The sequence below is a fragment of the Erpetoichthys calabaricus genome, chromosome 6 (genome assembly GCF_900747795.2).
Source record: "Erpetoichthys calabaricus chromosome 6, fErpCal1.3, whole genome shotgun sequence".
Taxonomy (NCBI): Eukaryota; Metazoa; Chordata; class Cladistia; order Polypteriformes; family Polypteridae; genus Erpetoichthys; species Erpetoichthys calabaricus.
In genome coordinates, this window is record NC_041399.2 from 98,316,693 (window position 1) to 98,338,219 (window position 21,527).

Here is a 21,527-nt window from a genome sequence, read left to right on the forward strand (position 1 = left end):
GAGCTCGGCAGTGAGGCATAACAATGGAGCAAGGGGATGGTGTAAAAACGTGCAAAGTGCTTATATTAAAATCAAACAAAAACAAGTGTTCAAATAAATAGTGCAGTGCTTTCCAAAACTCTTCAATAAATAAATAATCCATTAAAATGAGTGAAATCATGGAGGTTAAAAATCCAATATAAAAAAGTCTTTTAAAAACAATGATGTTAAAACAATGCTGGAAGCAGTCCTTAACAACACAAAGCCTGGTGTCTTCTTTAACTGGTGACCCCCCCCTGCTTCTCCCTATCAGGCTTCGCAACACGGGTGCCACCCTACCTGCAGCTGTCCTTCCTTCTTCATTCTGGTCTGAAGGTCTCCCAATCCCTGGCTTCGGTCGCGCGCTCTCCAGACCAAGACTTGGTTTCCTTGATGACCAGGACGCTCACGTCAGGGAATTCACTAACCAAGCCTCCTGACTTCAGCCAGCTGTCCTTCTTCTCCGGTCACTCCAGCTCCATGATTGCTCAGCTGGAGCGACCGCTTCCTTCTGCCCCACCTAGTGTCAGCCAAACACCCCTACTAGGGCTCACTGTCCAGCTGCCTGCCTGCGAGCCTGCACTCGCTCGCTCTCTCACACCAGCGCTCTCTCTCTCGACGCTGCTTGCTGCTTCCTGCATCCTCCGTCTTTTTTCCTTCCTTCTTTTTCTCCTCATAGCCGCCTCTCGAGCACATCACACCCATCCTGCTCTGCCTTCACTGGCTCCCTGTGTCTTACAGAATCGAATATAAAATCCTACTAATAACATCCATCCATCCATTTTCCAAACCGCTGAATCCGAACACAGGGTCACGGGGGTCTGCTGGAGCCAATCCCAGCCAACACAGGGCACAAGGCAGGAACCAATCCCAGGCAGGGTGCCAACCCACCGCAGGACACACATAAACACACCCACACACCAAGCACACACTAGGGCCAATTTAGAATCGCCAATCCACCTAACCTGCATGTCTTTGGACTGTGGGAGGAAACCGGAGTGCCCGGAGGAAACCCACGCAGACACGGGGTGAACATGCAAACTCCACGCAGGGAGGACCCGGGAAGCGAACCCAGGTCCCCAGGTCTCCCAACTGCGAGGCAGCAGCGCTACCGCCTACTAATAACATACAAAGCCTTAAACGACCTTGTTCCAAACTACATCAGTGACCTTCTCCATCACTATGTGCCTGCCCGCCCACTAAGGTCCTCTTATTCTGGCAATCTTGTTGTGCCCCTCGCTAATCTACACTCCATTGGTGACAGGGCCTTCAGCTGTATAGTGCCCAGACTCTGGAATGACCTACCGAAATTAATCAGGTCAGCTGACTCCATGAATTCTTTTAAAAAACAACTAAAAACTCATCTGTTTAGGAAGGCTTTTAGCTCTACTTGACTTTAATACCCTTCTCTCAGTTTACCTTTATGTCAAGATGCTCATGTAACCTATGTGTGTGTGCTAGACCATCAATTATGTTGTCTGTTAGGCTTTTTTCTCTGAATTTACTGTCTTAATCTTCTTTATTTATTTATCTGGTTTGTACAATGCTATATATGTATACCCTGCCATTCTATCTTAAACTCTGTGAAGTGCCTTGAGCATGGGAAAGGCGCTATATAAATAAAATGTATTCATCTTCTTCTTATTATTATTTCTCACCTGTGCACTTAGGCGAGAAACGCCCGCATTACAAATCATCCTGGGAACTGCTTCAGCCACACAACCACCACGCCCCCTCTCCAAGCCGCGAGTGCGGTGATTATTTATTTAAAACTGTCCTTCCTGATGGGAGCTGTGGACCCGCAACACCACACAGACGGGTATCAGCTAGAGTGAAAGGGAAGGTCTGCAGGACAGTAGTGAGACAAGCTATGTTATATGGGTTGGACACAGTGGCAATGACCAAAACGCAGGAGACAGAGTTGGAGAGTTAGAGATGCTAAGATTTGTATTGGGTGTGATGAGGATGAATTGGATTAGGAATGAGTACATTAGAGGGTCAGCTCAGGTTGGACAGTTTGGAGAAAAAAAGTAAGAGGTGAGATTGCATGAGTTTGGACATGTGCAGAGGAGAGATGCTGGGTATATTGGGAAAATGATGTTAAGGATGCAGCTGCCAGGCAAGAGGAAAAGAGGAAGGCCTAAGAGATGATTTATGGATGTGGTGAGAGAGGACATGCAAGTGATGGGTGTAACAGAGAAAGATTCAGAGAACAGGAATATATGGAAAAAGATGATACGCTGTGGCAACCCCTAACGGGAGCAGCCGAATGAAGAAGAAGAAGATTCCATATGATTTTTATTTATTTCTTAAAATGTTATCACTATGTTGTTGTTTTGAGCCATGTTTTTCCTATAGGAATTAATCGCTTGTTCAAAGCTGTATTTTCCAACTGCAGCCACTTTCTTGGAGACAGTCAAAATCAATATTTATGATGGAAAAGCAGGATGTACATTGTCCAAGAGTTTTCTTTATAAAGTCTTTTTGATTATTGATTAATTAAGGGATTTTTAGGTCACAAAGATGTTTGCTTTTGTTTTTTGACTAAGAATACCTGCATTTTGACCAGATGGCAGATTTTGCTCATTTCATTTCTAACATTTTTGCCTGTTATAAGACTGTTCTTTTGGTTAATCCATTTTTGTTCTGTTACATCTCCTGGTCCATTTCTTTGTCATTGGTCTGCAAGCTCATTGAACCTCAGCTTTGACTAGCACAATATTATCTTTTTTGTAATAAAGTGACCAAAATGGCATACAATATTCCCAATGAAGATTGACTAAGAAGTTGTATTATGATTTGGATGTAACAACTCAAAAAACACTTAGAAAGGCAGAATTTGGCAAACCTCAAAAAACAGAGGGGGGATTCGCTTATGCTCTTGTTTCAAAGAAAAATCAAACCCAAAAATATAAAACTACTATAAAGTCCAAATAAATACTGGAATTATTATTTTTATTTTAACTTTCTATTTACATTAGGAAGATTGTTTAATTTTTACATCATGTTTTATAACTGCCACACTACCATGATTTTCTTATTCCTCTTACTATGACACAACAGCCAGATACGAATGCTCTCTTTTTCTTATTCAGGAGGCCTTTTAGCTCCACAGTAATCTGGGTCTTGTTTGGAAAGCAATGCACTATCTTTGTGGTCACCACTGGGTCGATACAGAAGTTAATATTATATGTGATGCTTTGGCAGAGTCCCTCAATATTGTCTCCATTTGACTCATACATCATTTCTCAGTCTGTCATTTGAAGGCAATCATTCAGAGCCCATTCAGCCTCGACTTCCTCACTATTCTGGTGGTTGTCATATAATAACAGGCTTTTAGCTGGGAATAAAATGGATCAGGTTGTGGTCAGATTTGCCTAAAGGAGCAAGTAGATCATTTCAGAAAATGTATGTCAAGGGTTTACATATGTAATAAGCACTCAAAAATAAATGTTTCTTAGTACCACCAACTAATTCAGTTTTATTCTTTTTTAATCACAGTAACAGTTCTCTCTCCTAAATTTCAAAACTGTTTAGTACCTTAAAAATCTCTGTAGGATTTTAAGTCCTTTACACAAGAAAGCATCATAAAAAATATGAATTCCTTCTCTTCACTTTTACCTTTGCCAATAAACTTCACATTCATCTTGACCTTCTTTTATGATCAAAATAATGAAAGAATTTTTAGTGCCTCAATATGTAACTTCTGACCATTTTCCCAAGGCCACAAGTTTTTCATTCTACACTCAGAACAGTGTTTCAGAGCAACCGTGTTGTTGGTAATAGTAATTTTTGCACATTAAAGCAAAAGCACCTGGAGAATGCATATGACAGGGTGCCTTGAGAGGAGTTGTGGCATTGTATGAGGAAGTCAGGAGTGGCTAAGAAGTATGTAAGAGCGATACAAGATATGTACAAGGGACAGTGGTGAGTTCTGCTGTAGGAGTGACGGATGCATTCAACGTGGAGGTGGGATTACATTTGGGATCGGCTCTGAACCCTTTTTTATTTGCAATGGTGATAGACAGGTTGACAGATAAGATTAGACAGGAGTCCCCTTGGACTATGATGTTTGCTGATGACACTGTGATCTGTAGCGAGAGTAGGGAGCAGGTTGAGGAGACCCTGGAGTTGGCGAATGTGGATGAGTTTAAATACTTGGGATCAACAGTACAGAGTAACGGGGATTGTGAAAGAGAGGTGTAAAAGAGAGCGCAGGCAGGGTGGAATGGGTAGAGAAGAGTGTCAGGAGTAATTTATGACAGACATTTATCAGCAAGAAGATCTCCTGGATGGTAGTGAGACCAGGTTTGTTATACGGGTTGGAGACGTTGGCACTGACCAGAAAGCAGGAGACAGAGCTGGTTGTGGAAGAGTTAAAGATGCTAAGATTAGAAATGAGTACATTAGAGGGTCGGCTCAGGTTGGATGGTTGGGAGACAAATTCAGAGAGGCAAGATTGTGTTGGTTTGGACATGTGCAGAGGAGAGATGCTGGGTATATTGGGAAAAAGATGGTAAAGATAGAGGTGCCAGTTAACAGGAAAAGAGGAAGGCCTAAGAGAAGGTTTATGGATGTGGTGAGAGAGGACATGCAGGTGATTAGTGTAACAAAGTATGATGCAGAGGAGAGGAAGATATGGAAAAAGATGCTCCGCTGTGGCAACCCCTAACGGGAGTCGGCAAGAGAAGGAAAAGAATTTTCCACAACATTATGTGTCTCAATATTTTTACCAAAATTTAGAACATTGGGTGCTCCAAATTTTTGGTGCAACTTTTCTGATATTACAAAAAAAAAAAACCTGTGTATTATAAAAAAGTAGAGATTAAGCTGATTAAAGTCCCTTTTATAAGTGCTCATAGGACATCTTCATATACTGTAGTCTTTAATTTTACTTCTTTTTCTACATGCATAATGGCTTTTTAGACTGTAGAAGTGGCAAAGTAGAGGTAGCGAAGTTCAGTTTACTCCATTAAAGTTAGCAATTAAACAACCTGTTCTTCACAAAAGCCATTATGTATTAATTTATTTCCAAACAATGTTATAGAGTTGAAATTTTTGAACAAAAGTATTAGATTAATATTTGTCAAAAATATAAATACTGTAGGTTTTAATCGAATGACTGACATTTGTGTGTGAAGTGAGGGGAAAAAAGGGATCTAAAAATAACTTAAAAAATAAGATTCTTAAGAATAATCATATTACAATATTAGAATAACAGGCAACATGATTTAAAAAGAAGAATCATCTTAAGTTTTGAGGCAGAAAAATGTGGAAATATAATCACAAATCTTAGAATTTGTAGCTAACAAAATTAATGCACAGTGTAAAAAGAATGAATAAAAACTGGAAGGATACATGCCTCCAGCATATCATATTTTATAATTTGCATGTAAATTCCTTTCAAAAAGGTGTTCAATGCAAATAGCTTAAAATTGTAGAACTTAACTTGTGGACAAGTGTCAGCATTTCAAATATGTTGCCTGCCAGCCTCAGGCGGCAAATTCATCACTACAGACTGCCAATTTTTTTTTTTTTTTTTTTAGTCCTGAAAAAATTAATTTAGGCAGTATCATCTTATAAAATTATTTGTTAATCTGAAACTGAAATCTCCACACTAATGGCCTCCTATTGTTTTTTTTATCAAAGCAATAATTTGTAATTTACAGATGCAATGTTTTAATTGAATGCATTTCAAATGAATGACTTTATTCTCTTTGAAATGTAGAATATTACTAAGTATTCAGAAATTAATAATACTTAAAACCTTTAAATCTTTAAAACCTTTGAGTTTCCTTTTTTTGCCAGAAGTATTTTAACAATTTTGTCCCAGAAGAAACTTAATATGACATCTGGGTAGGTGATAGCGTGTCTGTTGTTAATGCTGGTGAAGCATTTGGGATTAGCAAGTACGGAAAATGGCAGCGCGCACAGACGCTGCGGCTTTGTGCTCCCCAAATAGGTGTTCTTTTCTGCTATTATCGTTCTTAATATTGACTTTCATCGTTTTACACATGGAAGCAAGCATCCACTACAGTCGTCAAAAGCTTCTACAGATCGGCTCTAATAGCACAAATAATTATTATAACACAGAAGCAATACCACAGGAGATTCTCAGATCTCCGGGATTTATGTTGACTCCTACACTTGGAAGACGGCAACGCAGACGGCGCAGGGAGAGGAAGCAAAAAAGAGTCAAGCAAGCAGGATTACTAGCTAGGCTAAAGGCTGCTCCGCATAAAATGTGTTCTTCTTGCGAATACTAGATCACTTGAAAATAAAATGGATGAGCTCCGACTGGATATTTCCACACATAAAACTACAAGGGACTGTTGTCTTTGGATCAGACCATACTGGACACAGCAGTTGAACTTACAGTTTGCACTCTCCATCGAGCCGATCGAACCCCCGATTCCGGTAAGAAAACAGTAGGAGGACTGTGTATCTATACTAATAATGCTTGGTGCACTAATATAAATACAATCAACAAGTTTTGTTGACCGGACGTGGAATATCTGATGCTAAGATGCTGACCGTTTTACCTACCGAGAGAACATACCGTCATTATTGTTACGGCAGTATACATACCTCCTCAGGCTAATGTTAAGTCAGCGCTTGAAAAATTGTTTGACGTTATCAGTAAACAAGAGAACTTGCACCCTGATGCAGTTTTAATCATTGCTGGGGATTTTAACCAAGTGAATCTTAAGGATGTATTCCCCTTATTTTATCAGCATGTACATTATAAAACCAGAGGGGAAAACACCGTAGACCATGTCTATACAAACATAAAAGACGCCTATAAGGTCGGTCATTCCATGCCCCCACCTCAGCCAGTCTGATCATCTCTCTGTGTTTCTTGTCCCAGCGCACAAAGCCCTTATCAACAGTACTAATCCAATTAGCAAGACTATTAAAGTTTGGCCTAAAGCTGCCATTTGCCAAATCCAGGACTGCTTTGAACAAACAGACTGGAATATATTTTTTCATCAGACAGACTTAGAGACATATACTTCATCTGTGCTGTCATATATTAATTACTGTGTGGACAATGTCACTGTCAACAAAAGGATTAAGGTCTACCCAAATTAGAAACCATGGATGAATAGTGAAGTCAAACAGCTGCTCAGGGAAAGGGACAAAGCCTTTAAATTAGGAGACACCTCAGCCTATAGAGCTGCCAGAGCTAACCTCAAGAAGGGCATCAAGTCTGCTAAACTAATGTATAAACAACGGATTGAGGAGGACTTTGACAGTAACTCAAACTCACACAGGATGTGGCAAGGCATCCGATTAATCATGGATTACAAAAACAAAAATGACGTACAATACACACTGGCCAATAACAATGCCAACCTAGCAGAGGAACTTAACAATTTCTTTACACAGTTTGGCAAAGACAATAACCAGCTTCTAGTCAGCTTCGAGCTGAGTGGAGACTCACAGCCTTTGGTTGTACATATACATGATGTGCAGCGGGCACTCGAAAACATCAATACAAGGAAGACAGTAGGTCCTGATAATGTGCAAGGATGTGTGCTCCAGGCCTGTGCTGACCAATTAGCGGTAGAATTTACACACATATTCAACCTCTCTCTCTCCTCAGGTATAGTCCCCATGTGCCTGAAATCCACAACCATTGTACCTGTTCCCAAAAAAAACAAGGATAACCTGTCCTAATGACTATCGACCAGTCACTCTCACCCCTGTCATCGCAAAGTGCTTTGAATGACTGGTAATCACCCACATCAAAGCCTCCATCCCAGCTGCTCTAGACCAACAGCAGTTTGCCTATTGGTCAAACAGATCAACTGAGGACGCCATCTGTTTGGCTCTACATGCTGCCCTCTCACACCTGGAAAAGCCCAACACCTATGTTAGGATGCTTTTCATTGACTACAGCTCTACATTTAATACCATCATACCTAACCAGCTGATCAAAAAACGCTATGCACTAGGACTTGCTCCATCCATATGCAACTGGTTACTGGATTTTCTCACCACCGCCCCCAGTCTGCCATCATTCGAACTCTTGTATAAGACTCGCTATGTGAGAAGGGTCAAAAACATTCTCAAGGACAAAACTCATCCTGGAAATTCTTTGCTTGAGCTCCTCCCATCAGGCAGATGCTTTAGGTCAATCCGTGTATGCACAAACAGACTAAAAAATAGCTTTTTCCCATCTGCCATAAACTTTCTGAACTTGGAATCTCCTCAGTCTGAGATCATTTTTAATTGAACATGTGCTATAAGCTATATTGGTAATGTGCAATATACTAATGTAATACAATATATAAGTATGTAATTTACTATTCATTAACAGGTGCAATAACAATTTATATTGCTGTACTTTGAGCAATAATAATTTGCCCTGGTTACTTGATCACTTAACACTGTATACGACATATTTGGAATTATTTGACTTTTCTTTAAATGCACCTTGGGTCTGTCACAAAAAGTAATTTCATTGTGTTACACAATGAAAATAAAGTGCTTGAACTTGAACTTGAAGTAGTGTGTGTATAAGTTTTACTTGCTCAGGGGTGAGTCCCCTAACATTGATGAATTTTGGAGATTAATGAACATCTCTGTAATGGATATATGCAACGTACAAGCTACAGTACTTATAGCTATAATATAAAGTAGCTAAATAGTAGCTATAATAGACTCTAGCTGTGGACCTCCAGAGCTCCACTCCTTTGAGGATGTTGTTGCTTTATATTATACATCAGTGAAAACACCTGGGGCCTCATGTATAAATGGTGCGTACGCACAGAAATGTTGCGTAAGAATGTTTCCACGTTCAAATCGCGATGTATAAAACCTAAACTTGGCGTAAAGCCATGCACATTTCCACGGTAGCTCATACCCTGTCGTACGCAAGTTCTGCGCTTGGTTTTGCAGACTGGCGACACCCAGTGTCAAAGCAGTGCTACTGTTCTTGTGTGGTTTCCCTTTCTTTTTCAGATCCACATCCCTGACGCGGCTTTATAAATACACTGAAATTAACCGCATATTGTTTATTAGTTTAAGGCATCTGCTTGTAATTAACCTGTAACAATATAATGGTCCACAGAATGGTCAAACAATTCTAAATACAATAGCTGCTTTAGCATTGTTACTCTCTTCTTCTTCTTTCAGCTGCTCCTGTTAGGGGTTGCCACATCGGATCATCTTTTTCCATATTACTCTCACTGCACCATTCAGAGTATTTATATCACTGTATCTGAGTGTGAATCACAGCTGTACAGCAGTTGATCGTAAAGAGAATTATTGATATACAGCATCAAGCACACGCTGCCTCAGCATTTCGCTATTTGAACTGGTCTCATCCGACCAATGCTTCAGAACCTTTCCTGTTCGGACATCGCGGTTCACAAACAGTTTCATCCCAAGAACTATAAACACACTCAATCAGTCCATCAAGTGCTCCTTGTAGAACTATTTGTACTTGCAAGTTTACCGTGAGGTAATTGTACTTATGATACAGTTATAATATTGAACAACCTGAGCCACTTTATAAAGCGCGTATTTACATATGATGACAATATCATTTTTAAGATGAAGTGCAGCAAAATATATTTATTATATTATACAGATAACACTTTAACTTTAATTACATGATGCCGGAGCGCTAGTGAGCTTGAGCTTCGTTCACGGTTTGTTCCTGTCTCGCGCTGTATTCTTGCTGTGGCTGGCGCGACAATGGAAGGATAGATGGATAGAATAATTAAATGTTACGAATATATTTCAATGTTTGTTAAAAGTTTTGAAGAATCGGCATTCTAAGCTTACAGATGGCTTAACGTCTATTACAGAGCTGATTGTGTGGCGATTGGGTATTTGGAGGAAGAAAAATAAGGACAGGAATTGGGGGTTAATACGTTTGAAAAAGACAGTAATTCTGTAAGAAAGCATTTCATCGAAGGTCGCGCATGGCGCAGCAAGCATCTTGCGTAAGACATGAACAATCACTGTGCCACCATGTTCCCATGTTTAATAACATGCTTTAACTCCTATCATCATGAAAATGATATCACGTATACTTCTCAGTATTTTAATTATTCAGAGAGCTGTAATATTACGAATGTAATGGATTCTGTGTCCTGTCGGAGGAAGACAAGCCCGGAAGCATGTAGTGATTCACGCACATAGAGCACATACAGTAGAAGATCAAATGCAAAACAAAGCATTTAACATGCTACTTTAGTTACGATGGGATTTGAGAAACTAGTAAACGATTTTAAGATGAAGTTTATGATGTTCTACTTTAATGACAAAATAAACTACGTGATTAAAGTGGAAATTTTGATATTAAAGTTGACATGTCATGCTTTTTTCACACTGTGTGCCTTTTTTTTCTCTGTACCCTAATAAGCTTTCATATGACACTCAGACGGTGGGCTACGACTCGCCTTTTCATGGCGACTTTGATATCTGACAACTTCTTTTTTACTTCAGGCACTGTGCGACTTTGTGAACTTGAGCTTTCAAGTTTCTCCGACACGCTATGTCACTCGATCAACTTCCTTTTGTTTTTTATACCACTGTTTAAACCAACAAATAGTACTTTTTTCTTTGCCTCCACTTGGTAGTCGCTGAAATTCTTCTATTTTTTCTCGTACTTTTGCCATTGCCTTTTCACAGAACACTGAGCTTAAGGGCGATTGATACTGATTTGCATATTCAAAGAGGCATAATTCTGGGAGGAGTTGGGATGGGGCAGCAGGTGCGTGCACGTGCGTTAATTTCCATGCTGACCGGGATTTATGTAGTGGAAGAACGTGGAAGTTGGCGAACACACAGATTTATGTATCTGGATTTTTTTGTGCGTAAGTACATTTCCGCTTTTGTGCTTACGTCATGTTATAGTGCGAATTCTACGCATGGCGCTATGCATGAGGCCCCTGGTTACACAGTGGTTAAGACTGGGGTTGGGGGAAGGTTATCTGACCAAAGTCAAGTAAGCCAAGTGACAGAAACCTGCAATCCAATTGGCTGGTCAGTGGAGCTACTGAATCACTGAGCTCCAGTGGTCTGCAGCTGGACCCATCTCATTTTTCAATGGGTTTTCCAAAAGCCCTCTTAATCAACCACTTTATGAGTGAGTATAAAGTACTACTTTGTTAACACTGAAGTTGCCTACAAAAAAGCATCACAAATATGTTGAAAAATGATCAATTGACAATTACATTATAATAGCTGATATTTTGGTCCTTTGATGGAATGAAATAAAGTTAAATATTGCTACTGCAAAATAAATGATGACATAAACCATAAAAGAAAAAACACTTTCCTAAAGACAAGTTTGTTTTTCTTTTGAATGGCAGCAGAGTGCTTGTTTTGTAAGGCATTTATGCATCAACCTTTTCACATGCAAGAGAAAGTAAAGTGACATAAGATAGCTAGGATAACAAGTACCTGCCTAACTTTATTCTCATTTCAAACACATAGACACCACCTACACTATGCATTCTGGAGGCAAGTTGAAAATTGTCTGTTTATTACTTTATATTTAATTTAAAGAATCTGTAATTTTCCCACAACCTTTAAATGAAGCAAATACATTCCATTACATATTAGAAATTCCAGCAAGGTGTGGTTAATTCTTAGAGGGGATAACTCAGATATAATGAAAAAGAAATAAACTATTTTAATTAGAAATGAACAAGACAAAAAAATGAGGTGGGGTTCGGGGGGGTGTGGGTCATCAAATCTTATTTATTATGTTGTTCTTTTCAAGCTTGCATACTGTATGCTGGGTTCATGTCTAAATGTCTGATAATGGCATTTTCATTGCATAGCTGCAATCAGCCTGTTCTCTGGCACTTATAGTATTTAGTAGTACTTGCACTGAATACCATTTCAATGTGTGTCAAGTTGAACTTTTATGTGTGCAAATCAGAGACCGTGGGTCCTTCCTTCTGACAGCACTGCGATGCTCCTGTATTCGTGTTGCAAGTGCTTTTGATGTTTGTCCCATTTATACAGCTGTAAACCGCGTTCTGTGCCTCTGCTGACGACTTCTTCTTTTTAGAATTAAAAAGGACTATGCACAGAGTGTTTGTAGGCATGTGCTCTGTTTTTATGCCTGATCTGGAAAGGATACGTGCTGTACCTTCTGATACCCAATGATGATAAGGAAGTGTGTGCCAGGTGGGATGGGGGGGTCAGGTTAGAGTCGATTGTTTGCTGGGGTCTATGACGTCTCCTATCTAAGCATTGTTTGATGAATGTCTTTGGGTAGAAGTGTGATGTGAACAGTTGGAAAAGATAGAGTCTTTCATTCGTTTAAGTCTCCGTGGTATTACAATGGGTGTGAACTCTTTGGAATAGTGACTTAACACAACTCTGTTAATGCAATGATGGGAGATTGCTAGCAAAATGTAATATTTTTTTCTGCAAAACATTTCTTGCAATAAACACCTGTAATCAGGGTGGCGTCATTACCTCTTTTAATGGAGGCATCCAAGAAATTAATGTGTCAGTTTATTTCTTATTCCATAGTTAACTGGATTGCAGGAAATATTGTGTTGTTATAGAAATCATTTGATGAATGTGTCGTCGACATAGCATATCCAAATTTTTGGGAGTGAACTGAATTAGGGCCACACTTTTGAATTGCTGCATTACCACTTCAGCAAAGAGTTCTGATAATGAAGATCCCATTGGCATGCCTTCTTTCTGTCTGTAGTATCAGTCAGTCAGTCATTATCCAACCCACTATATCCTAACACAGGGTCACGGGGGTCTGCTGGAGCCAATCCCAGCCAACACAGGGTGCAAGGCAGGAACAAAGCCCGGATAGGGCACCAGCCCACCGCAGGACACACTCACACACCCACACACCAAGCACACACACCACCGTGTTGCCCTTGTCTGTAGTTTTTTCCATTAAAATGAAACTGGGTTTTCTGGCAAAGTGATATTAGATGCATTATGTCTTTATTCGCACGGTTTTGTTGGGGTCATTGTTTAGCTTTTATTTGTAGAGTTTCTGTGGTCAGAGGAATTGGAATCATGGTGTCCAGTGATAGATAGATAGATAGATAGATAGATAGATAGATAGATAGATAGATAGATAGATAGATAGATAGATAGATAGATAGATAGATAGATAGATAGATAGATAGATAGATAGATAGATAGATACAAAATCAAATGAGATTATAATCTCATCCTCAGCGATAGATACATTTTTCAGATGCTGCAATTCCATCTTGGCACTATTAACAGAATATCCCAAATCATATGTCAAATGTTTCAGTAATTGAGTAATTCAGTAATTGAAAAAGTCTTTTAAATAAGTTATAAGTTGGACCACCTGTTAGGCTGACCACAGGTCTGAATTTTAGAGGGGTATTATGGATTTTAGGGGGCCATAGAATTCAGGGCAGTTCACATCATTGTATTTCATTCCAAAACAATCCTGTAAGGTGTTGAGATGGTTTTAGTTGGGTCACTGGTTAGTTGTTCGTAAGTGGTGATGTCACAGAGCATTTCTTCTATTACTGTGAGATATTGTTCTTTGTCTAATATAACTGTCACATCTCATTTGTCAGCTGGTGTAATAACAATGCTGTTGTCAGTTTGTAACAATCTTAAAGACTTCTGTTCTTTTATAGAAATACATACTGTTGGATGTCTTACATGTATCTGGCTAGCCATGGCACACCTTATTTCTTTGCATTGTTTGCCAGTATTTTTTCGGTTGGTATGATGTGTTCCAGGGAGCTTAGGAAGTTCATGTCGGATGTGCCTTTGTGATGTAACTTCAAACCTCTGGTGAGAACATTTTGTTCTGTAGTGGAAGGCTATCATCTGGAGAACTTGTACACTCCAGATTGTGGTTCACTTGTATGCAATCCCGGTGAGCTTTTTCCATTTTAGTTAAATGTAACCTGCTTAGATTTATTTGCTGTATATTACCTTGGATTCCTGTACGTCTAATCATTTTCCCCTGATGTTGACTCCTGATAGGAGTTGAAAGCTTAGAAAAAAAAAAAATTTAAGACACCTGATTCCATTTTCTCCCTTTGTGGATTTCCAACTATAAATATGCAAACCGTATCACAGACCTTCACTTCCAAAGTAATTATTATAAGACGACCTCTGTTATTGAATTTCCATCTGAATCACTCAGGTCAGTTACTTTTTAAGGACTGGACGATAATATCAGTAATAATAATAATTCTTTGCATTTATATAGTGCTTTTCTCACTACTCAAAGTGCTCAGCAATTGCAGGTTAAGGGCCTTGCTCAAGGGCCCAACAGAGCAGAGTTTCTTTTGGCATTTACGGGATTCGAATCGGCAACCTTCCGATTGCCAGTGCAGATCCCTAGCCTCAGAGCCACCAGTAAAGATTACAAAGTCTTTTACCATTTATAAAAAGTCTGTAAAAATTACCCCAGGTTAAAGTACTCCTGTGCCAATCTGCCTATCAGTAATATCCTATCATTTAAGTGATTTAAAATAAAATTAGAGAGGTCCTTCAGTAATGATTATTCTACCCCACTTCCTTGTTTAACTCTAATCCCGTACAAATTAGCCTGCAGATTCTGTATCTTGGGTACTCCCAGGTCACTTTGCCACAATATCCATGGAAAGTCTTATGTGACTGTTAATCACCTCTATGGTCAATGCTGAGAAACTTTATGGCAGGTGAGACTAGTGTTCAAGAAGCTGGGATAATGACGGATATCTAATATAGGCTGTTGATTAAGTGTGTGTATTTGGTAGGTAAGGAGGTGATCAGAGATTCTTTATAGTAGTCACACACATTTTCCTATGCCAGGTGAGAGATTTAACCCCTCCAGCTTGTGAAGGTTCTGCCCTTTGTCTACCCAGTGAGCCATATCTGGTACATCGAATGTGAAGCAACAGAGAACATTGTAGCTACATGTCCATATCATCTAAGCTCATTCTCCTTGAAGCAGTAAACCAGCTGTATTACTCCAAGGTCCTCCATCTTCGCACTTTAATCATGAGTTTTATTTCAGCTACTTGTACTTGTAATGTCTTCCTTTCAGTTACTACTCAGAGCGCATGACTAAAGGTAAGAATCAAAATTTCATCTATTTTTTACTTATTTAGCTATTTATTTTTCTATTAGTGTCATAGCCCAAAGTCACTACCAGCAAAAAGATAACATATCTGATTGCTCAAGGAAATGGTGTGTAATAAACATATATCTGAGAACAACAGAAACATGTTTGAGCAGTTATGTACAGGCTACATGTGAAACTATCATAATATACACAAAAGCCCAATACATTAAAATGGACCAGAACAGTGCCTGACAAAAATTGTTAGGTATCTGATCTTCTGGTGACCCTTCTCTCCATTAATTTACATTTTCTTCCATATATTTTGTTTCTCTTTCTTTCAACAGAGCCTTTTTGCATAAGGTACTGTTACGGTGAAACTGGCCCAGCCTGTCACTAGAAAACCCTTGATTCCTTTTCTCTTTCTCTTTGGAAATTCTCATTTTTCCATCTGTCAGCTCCAGAGCTTAGTACATCAAGGATCAATGGTGATTTTGGCTCTTACATTAACAAGTGAACACATACAATATAGCTGGTTCAGGCTCAGTTACCCACTCTTTGTCACTGCATCCTTAACCTTTTGTTTGGAATTGATTATGTGTTTCTGCTCATTGGATGGTGTCAGGGGGCTATGAAAATGAACTTAGGATCCAGCAGAGTGATTTCTAGGGTTGGTTGAGTGTGATGTACTGAAACGGTTTTGAGAGTGGGTTGGTCTTTTTTCCAGTTATTTGGGAAATTGTTGGTTTCCTTATTTAATGTATTTAAGTAAAGATTTGTTGTAAAAAAGTTACATATCCAGAGTTGAGTAGTACAAATTGTAAGCATTTACCAGATTTGCATGAAGAGGTGATTCTTAAAAAGCTGTCTGAATGTCAGTAAGCTAGGAGTAATTTTGTCAGGAGATGCTAGGGAGTGGACATCCTGAGAATCAGCATTTGTTTTCATGTCTGCATTTCCATATTCCTCCAGATTCACTTGACATTGTCATTGACTCTTTTTTTGATATATAAAATTCTTGTGTCTTTTTTTATATATGTAAAATTACTGTCTAACTGAACACTGGTCATTAGGTTTTTTAATATATTTTCTTACCTAATAACTATAAAAAAGAAAAATTATATGTACTGCTATATATAGTGTTTTGTATTGTACCACACCTGTATTATTTTAACCACCAGAAGGTAGATGAAGATCTAATGAAATAAATATGTCCAAACTAAATGCCATTATTTGGAGATAATTGTACAAGTTTATGTGGGCAGATATGGCCTTTTATTTAAAAGCAAAAAATATTTGAACTGAAACAGTGGGGGCATGTTGTGACTGTTAGAAAATTACATGTTAAATTTCTTAATTTATACCTGAACGTATTATTACTTACAAACCAGAGTTCACCCTGAAGTCTCAAGATGCTGGCCTAGTTAAGATTCCCAGGATTAACAAAACATCGGTGGGAGTTCAAGCTTTTAGTTACAGGGCCCCGAAGCTGTGGAACTATCTGCCTGCTTCAGTTTAGGATACCCTGACTACAGCTGCTGATTTTTTTTTTTTAATCTCTACTGTTGTCAACTGACCATCGTTCATCAGTTAATTAATGGAAAGATATTGTTGTTTTCCACTTACGTTTAATCAGTGTTTACCTTGTTCTCTGTATGTTGTAATAAATCTTATGTGTGTACCACCTCTGTATTTAGTATTTAGTATAATTTATACTTGTATTTTAACTGAGAATAGTTCACAGTTGTCAGCGCCTACTCTCAGTGAAGTGCGCTATCAAAAAATAAGCTGAACTGTCTTTTATTGTTTATGCTGGCATTTTTTTTCTCCTCATTTACTAGATTTTTTTCTATGAAAGTTTCTTGTGCTTGCACACGAGTATGCATATGTGTTCAAATGAAGTATTCTGAAGAACTGGGTATATGAAAAATTAAATGTTCAAAGCCTTATGCAAAGTTTGCACATATGTTGGGAATGAGAGACATTTTTATTGTATTACTAAGATATTTTTAAAAGGTTGCAGTCAAGTCTGCTATTCAGCATCAGCAAGACACTACGAATAATTGTATAAATGCACTTAGACCACCAGCCACAACATAGCTGTTTTTTCTCCAAAGTATGTCATATGAACCCCCAGTGGATATGCAATTAATATTTTTAATGACAGATTTCATATTAGATCATTTGTATTTTTTTCCTTTTTCCTGGCATTTTTTTCCTAGTTTCTCATGCTCCATGTAGTACTTTGTAGTTTAGGTGTCACTTTTCCTCTATGTTGAAGAAGTGAAATCAGAAAGTCGTGCCTTCCATTTCACTGGCCGGCACATTTAGATAACTGGGAGAATGTCACCAAACCATGGCCAATCTTTGCAGAGCATCCTTTATTTGAAAATGAAAATGCTACTTTTTCTAATTTAACAGACACCTGTAAGTTTTACTGATGATAATAGAAGCTATCTGGCAAATATAAAATGCCTGGATGTGATGTGCAGATACAACAATAGCAAATATAGCAAATTGAAAACCTCTGCTTTGTTGCATAATAAATAGGCACATATATTTGGCATTGTTAGCATGTAAAAAGATTTTCTGTAGGAAGACAATGGTACTATTATCTATTATAAAACATTCAAATCTATTGTAGTGTCATTAACATATTTTTTGTTTTTCCATTACTGCTTAAATGGTTGCATATGTTCTTTGTCCTTTTCATTTGGAGCATTATAAGGTTCGTGATGTGAATGTACATTTTATTAACTCTGCAGTGTTTATATGTTTTTGGAAAAAAAGCCCGCTCTTCATTTTATTTACTGAAGTATTTAAATATAAATGATATTTCCATGACAAATACAACAATACAATGACCAGTGAAATGCACTAGCATGCTGTGTTTTAAAGTTGATGTACATTAGATACACCCAGTATTTGTATATATTCTTCAATTATAGTGAACACTTAGATGTATGCTTTAAACAAAGTATGATTTTTGTCATATTTTCAAAAATGATTCTGTCTAGTTCATATCAGTATCCTAAAGCCATTTCTCACCTTTCCTTGTCCTGGTTTAAAATTCTGCTGCCAGAGCTTTGACAACTTCCAAACACATGCAACCTGTCACCTCTACAGTAGCCTCGTAGCTGCTCTACAATCCACTTTTGAAACCATAGCTACTTGCCTTCAGGTCTTGGAAGTTAAATGTCCCAGAATACCAATTTATGTCAAGTGTCTTTACAGAGAGAGTGTGAAACTGAGATCTAAAGTATCAGTCCACTTATATTATATGTTTTGCAGTATCACCTCTCTGGACATGTCTCATGGGATGTCTGGAAAGGTTACTTAGCTTTAAAATTCATTTCCAGACTACAAATCCTCCTTATGTCTATTTCATATTGACATTTTTACATTTAATTTGCAACACTCAAGTATCTTTTTGCCTCCCATGACCTGGGGTTAAAATAAGGTCATGCTATTAATGGCAACTAAAGGAGACTAAAAATTTCAGCTCTGATGCCTCCAAGATTTGAAATGTGCCCTTCCAACCTGAGTGCACACAGAAAATGGGCATTAAACTTGTAGGTACTAACTTGACATTTGGTACATTGATGCATTTTCTTTTTTGACTTTTAATTCCTATCTTATTTAAAAGTTAACACATATTTTCTGCATCATATAATAATATACATTTCAAATTCTTTTGTGATTATGTTTTGGGTGAAAAATATTATATGAAATAAACAATGCCAAGTCATCCTATTAATGAAGTACATATTTCAGTACATTTCTAAATACTATAATTGTTACAATGGGAAACGTAGATGGTCACCCAAGCTAATTTTTAAGCTAAATTTTGGTTGCATTAATGGCATACAAAATGTTGATAATCAAAGGACTCTTCTCTTAAACACTGCACTCTTTATGCAAACCAAAAGAAAAAATTTTCCTACAAAATAACAAATGCATGATTCTTCTTCTTTATGACAGTACAACAGCCCACATGTCAGATCAGGTTTAGGGAACAATCAAGCTTTGAAAATCTGTGTTATCTATCATAAAACCCTGATATAGTCCCAGGGGACTATTTTTCCAAAATCTGAGCTGTGTGGAAGATGATTTTCAATGGAAAAAAAGGAACACTGTCCAGATGGCCTAAATAAAGAAGGTGATGATTTGTATTCTTGAAGACTGTATGTCAGTACATTATAGAACCCTTTCACAGAGATGATTAATGGCACTTTATTACTGACACTGAAAAGGTGGTTTGGTCTATAAATGTTATGTGCAAAATCAGAGGGGAGACTAATTCAGAAAAAAATGTAAACAAAAAAACTTTGTATGGACAAAGAATCTTTAAACCACCATCTACACCCCTATCAAGATTCTTTCTAATATACTCTAATGTACAGTACTTGTTTTTTACATTTATATGAAGACTTATTTCTCACCTGTATTTCTTATTACTTACATAGTTTAAATCATATGTTTTACATATTAGCAGTAATCTATATTGCTTTAATTTTCAGATATATTAAAAAACTATTACATTGAATGTTTACAAATTTACAATATTGTCTAATACAAAGATGTAAAAAGATATTTAGAATAAAGACAGGAAAGTGCAATGGTGGCACGCTTTGATGCTGCAGCTGTGTGCTTTCCGACTCAGAGTTTGGTTTTTCCACCCTGCCTGGATAATAAATACACCTATAGCCAGCAGGATATTTTATCTATCAGCTTATAGGAGCGAGAGTTGCTTGACATCTGACTTTCACCGCGTCCACAACATTCCGGATGACATCTCACGGACACCGGGCTCTCCGTGGATTACAATCCCAGCTTCAAGGAGCCGGTGGCAGCGCAAAGACCATAAACAAAAGAGGGGGTGCCAAGGCGGCGTGCTAATGAGGCTAAGGAATCATCAGCCACACAAACCACCTCTTCCAAGCATTTTTTCCTCAAACGTGAGCTCTCTGGAGAATAAATTGGATGAGTGAAAGCTGCGGATTGCAATGGAAAAGATCATCAGGGACTGCTGCATCCTGCTAATCATGGAGACGTGGCTAAACCCACTTATACCGGACACAGCTATTGAGATAGCAGGCTACACAGCATACCAGCAAGACAGGACCGAGAACTCCGGTAAGAAAAGAGGAGGGGGGGCTGTGCATTTATATGAACAATAGCTGGTGTATGAATTCCACCATAGTCACCAGACACTGCTCTCTGGATGTGGAGTTTGTGACAATTAAATGCAGACCCATATACCTCCCCTGTGAATTCAACACCGTACTGCTAACTGCTGTGTATATAGCACCAGATGCTAATGCTAACTCGGCTCTGTGGCTTTTGCATGACACCATCAGCAACAAACAGAGCAAGTATCCTGAGGCTGTTCACATAATTTCTGGGGACTTTAATCATGCAGATCTGAAAGCAGTTCTCCCCAAATTCTGTCAACATATAACCAGGGGAGTAAAAACACTGTACAAGCTGTATACAAACATCAGACAGGTCTATAGGGCTAATCCCCTAGCATACCTTGGCCAGTCTGATCATACATCCCTGCTTCTGATCCCTGCATATACCTCCCTGTTGTGATGTAAGATTTTGCATAGAACTTGATAAATATTTTGTATGTCTTTATTTGCTGCGGTGGGTTGGCACCCTGCCCAGGATTGGTTCCTGCCTTATGCCCTGTGTTGGCTGGGATTGGCTCCAGCAGACCCCCGTGACCCTGTGTTCGGATTCAGCGGGTTGGAAAATGGATGGATGGATGGATGTCTTTATTTGTAATTTAGGCAAAGCAATGTAATTTAGTGTTACATTAATGAGAAACATTCATGTTTACAACCCCTCCCCCCCTTTTAGGAATGGGCCTCTTTGAATTTTACGACAGAGTTGGCGGGGGGGGGGGGGGCGGGGTAGGGGGGGTGGTTGTGCCTTAAACCAGTTTGGCATGTATTTCTCTGCTAAAGTCTTTCAACCCCCACAAGGAAGCCAGTCTACCTAACATATGGTCTTGGGGGGTGGCAGGTTTTAAGATGTTCTACTCCCCCATTGGTCTGAAGTATGGCTGTTTGGAATTGGCTTGGATCAGAAGCTTTTAAGTACCATGATGTCCTATTGGCTCTAGGGGTTGTACAGAGAATCTATAAATCTGCTTGCTCAACCACACTCTATCTCTCGTACTAACCTCTGATGATGAAGAAGCATCTCTCTTACTAACCTCTGATGATGAAGAAGCATATCTCTCTCTTACTAACCTCTGATGATGAAGAAGCATCTCTCTTACTAATATCTGATGAAGACAACACAATGAAGAGCACAGCTCGATATCCATAGTGAACAGGCTTGCGGCCTGTTCTGAAGGAAGCTGAGCACCAATGATGCCTTAACTAGAGACATTTTAAATAATTACAAGTCTGTGTGCCGCCTGAAACTACACAACACCATTTAATCAGGTTGT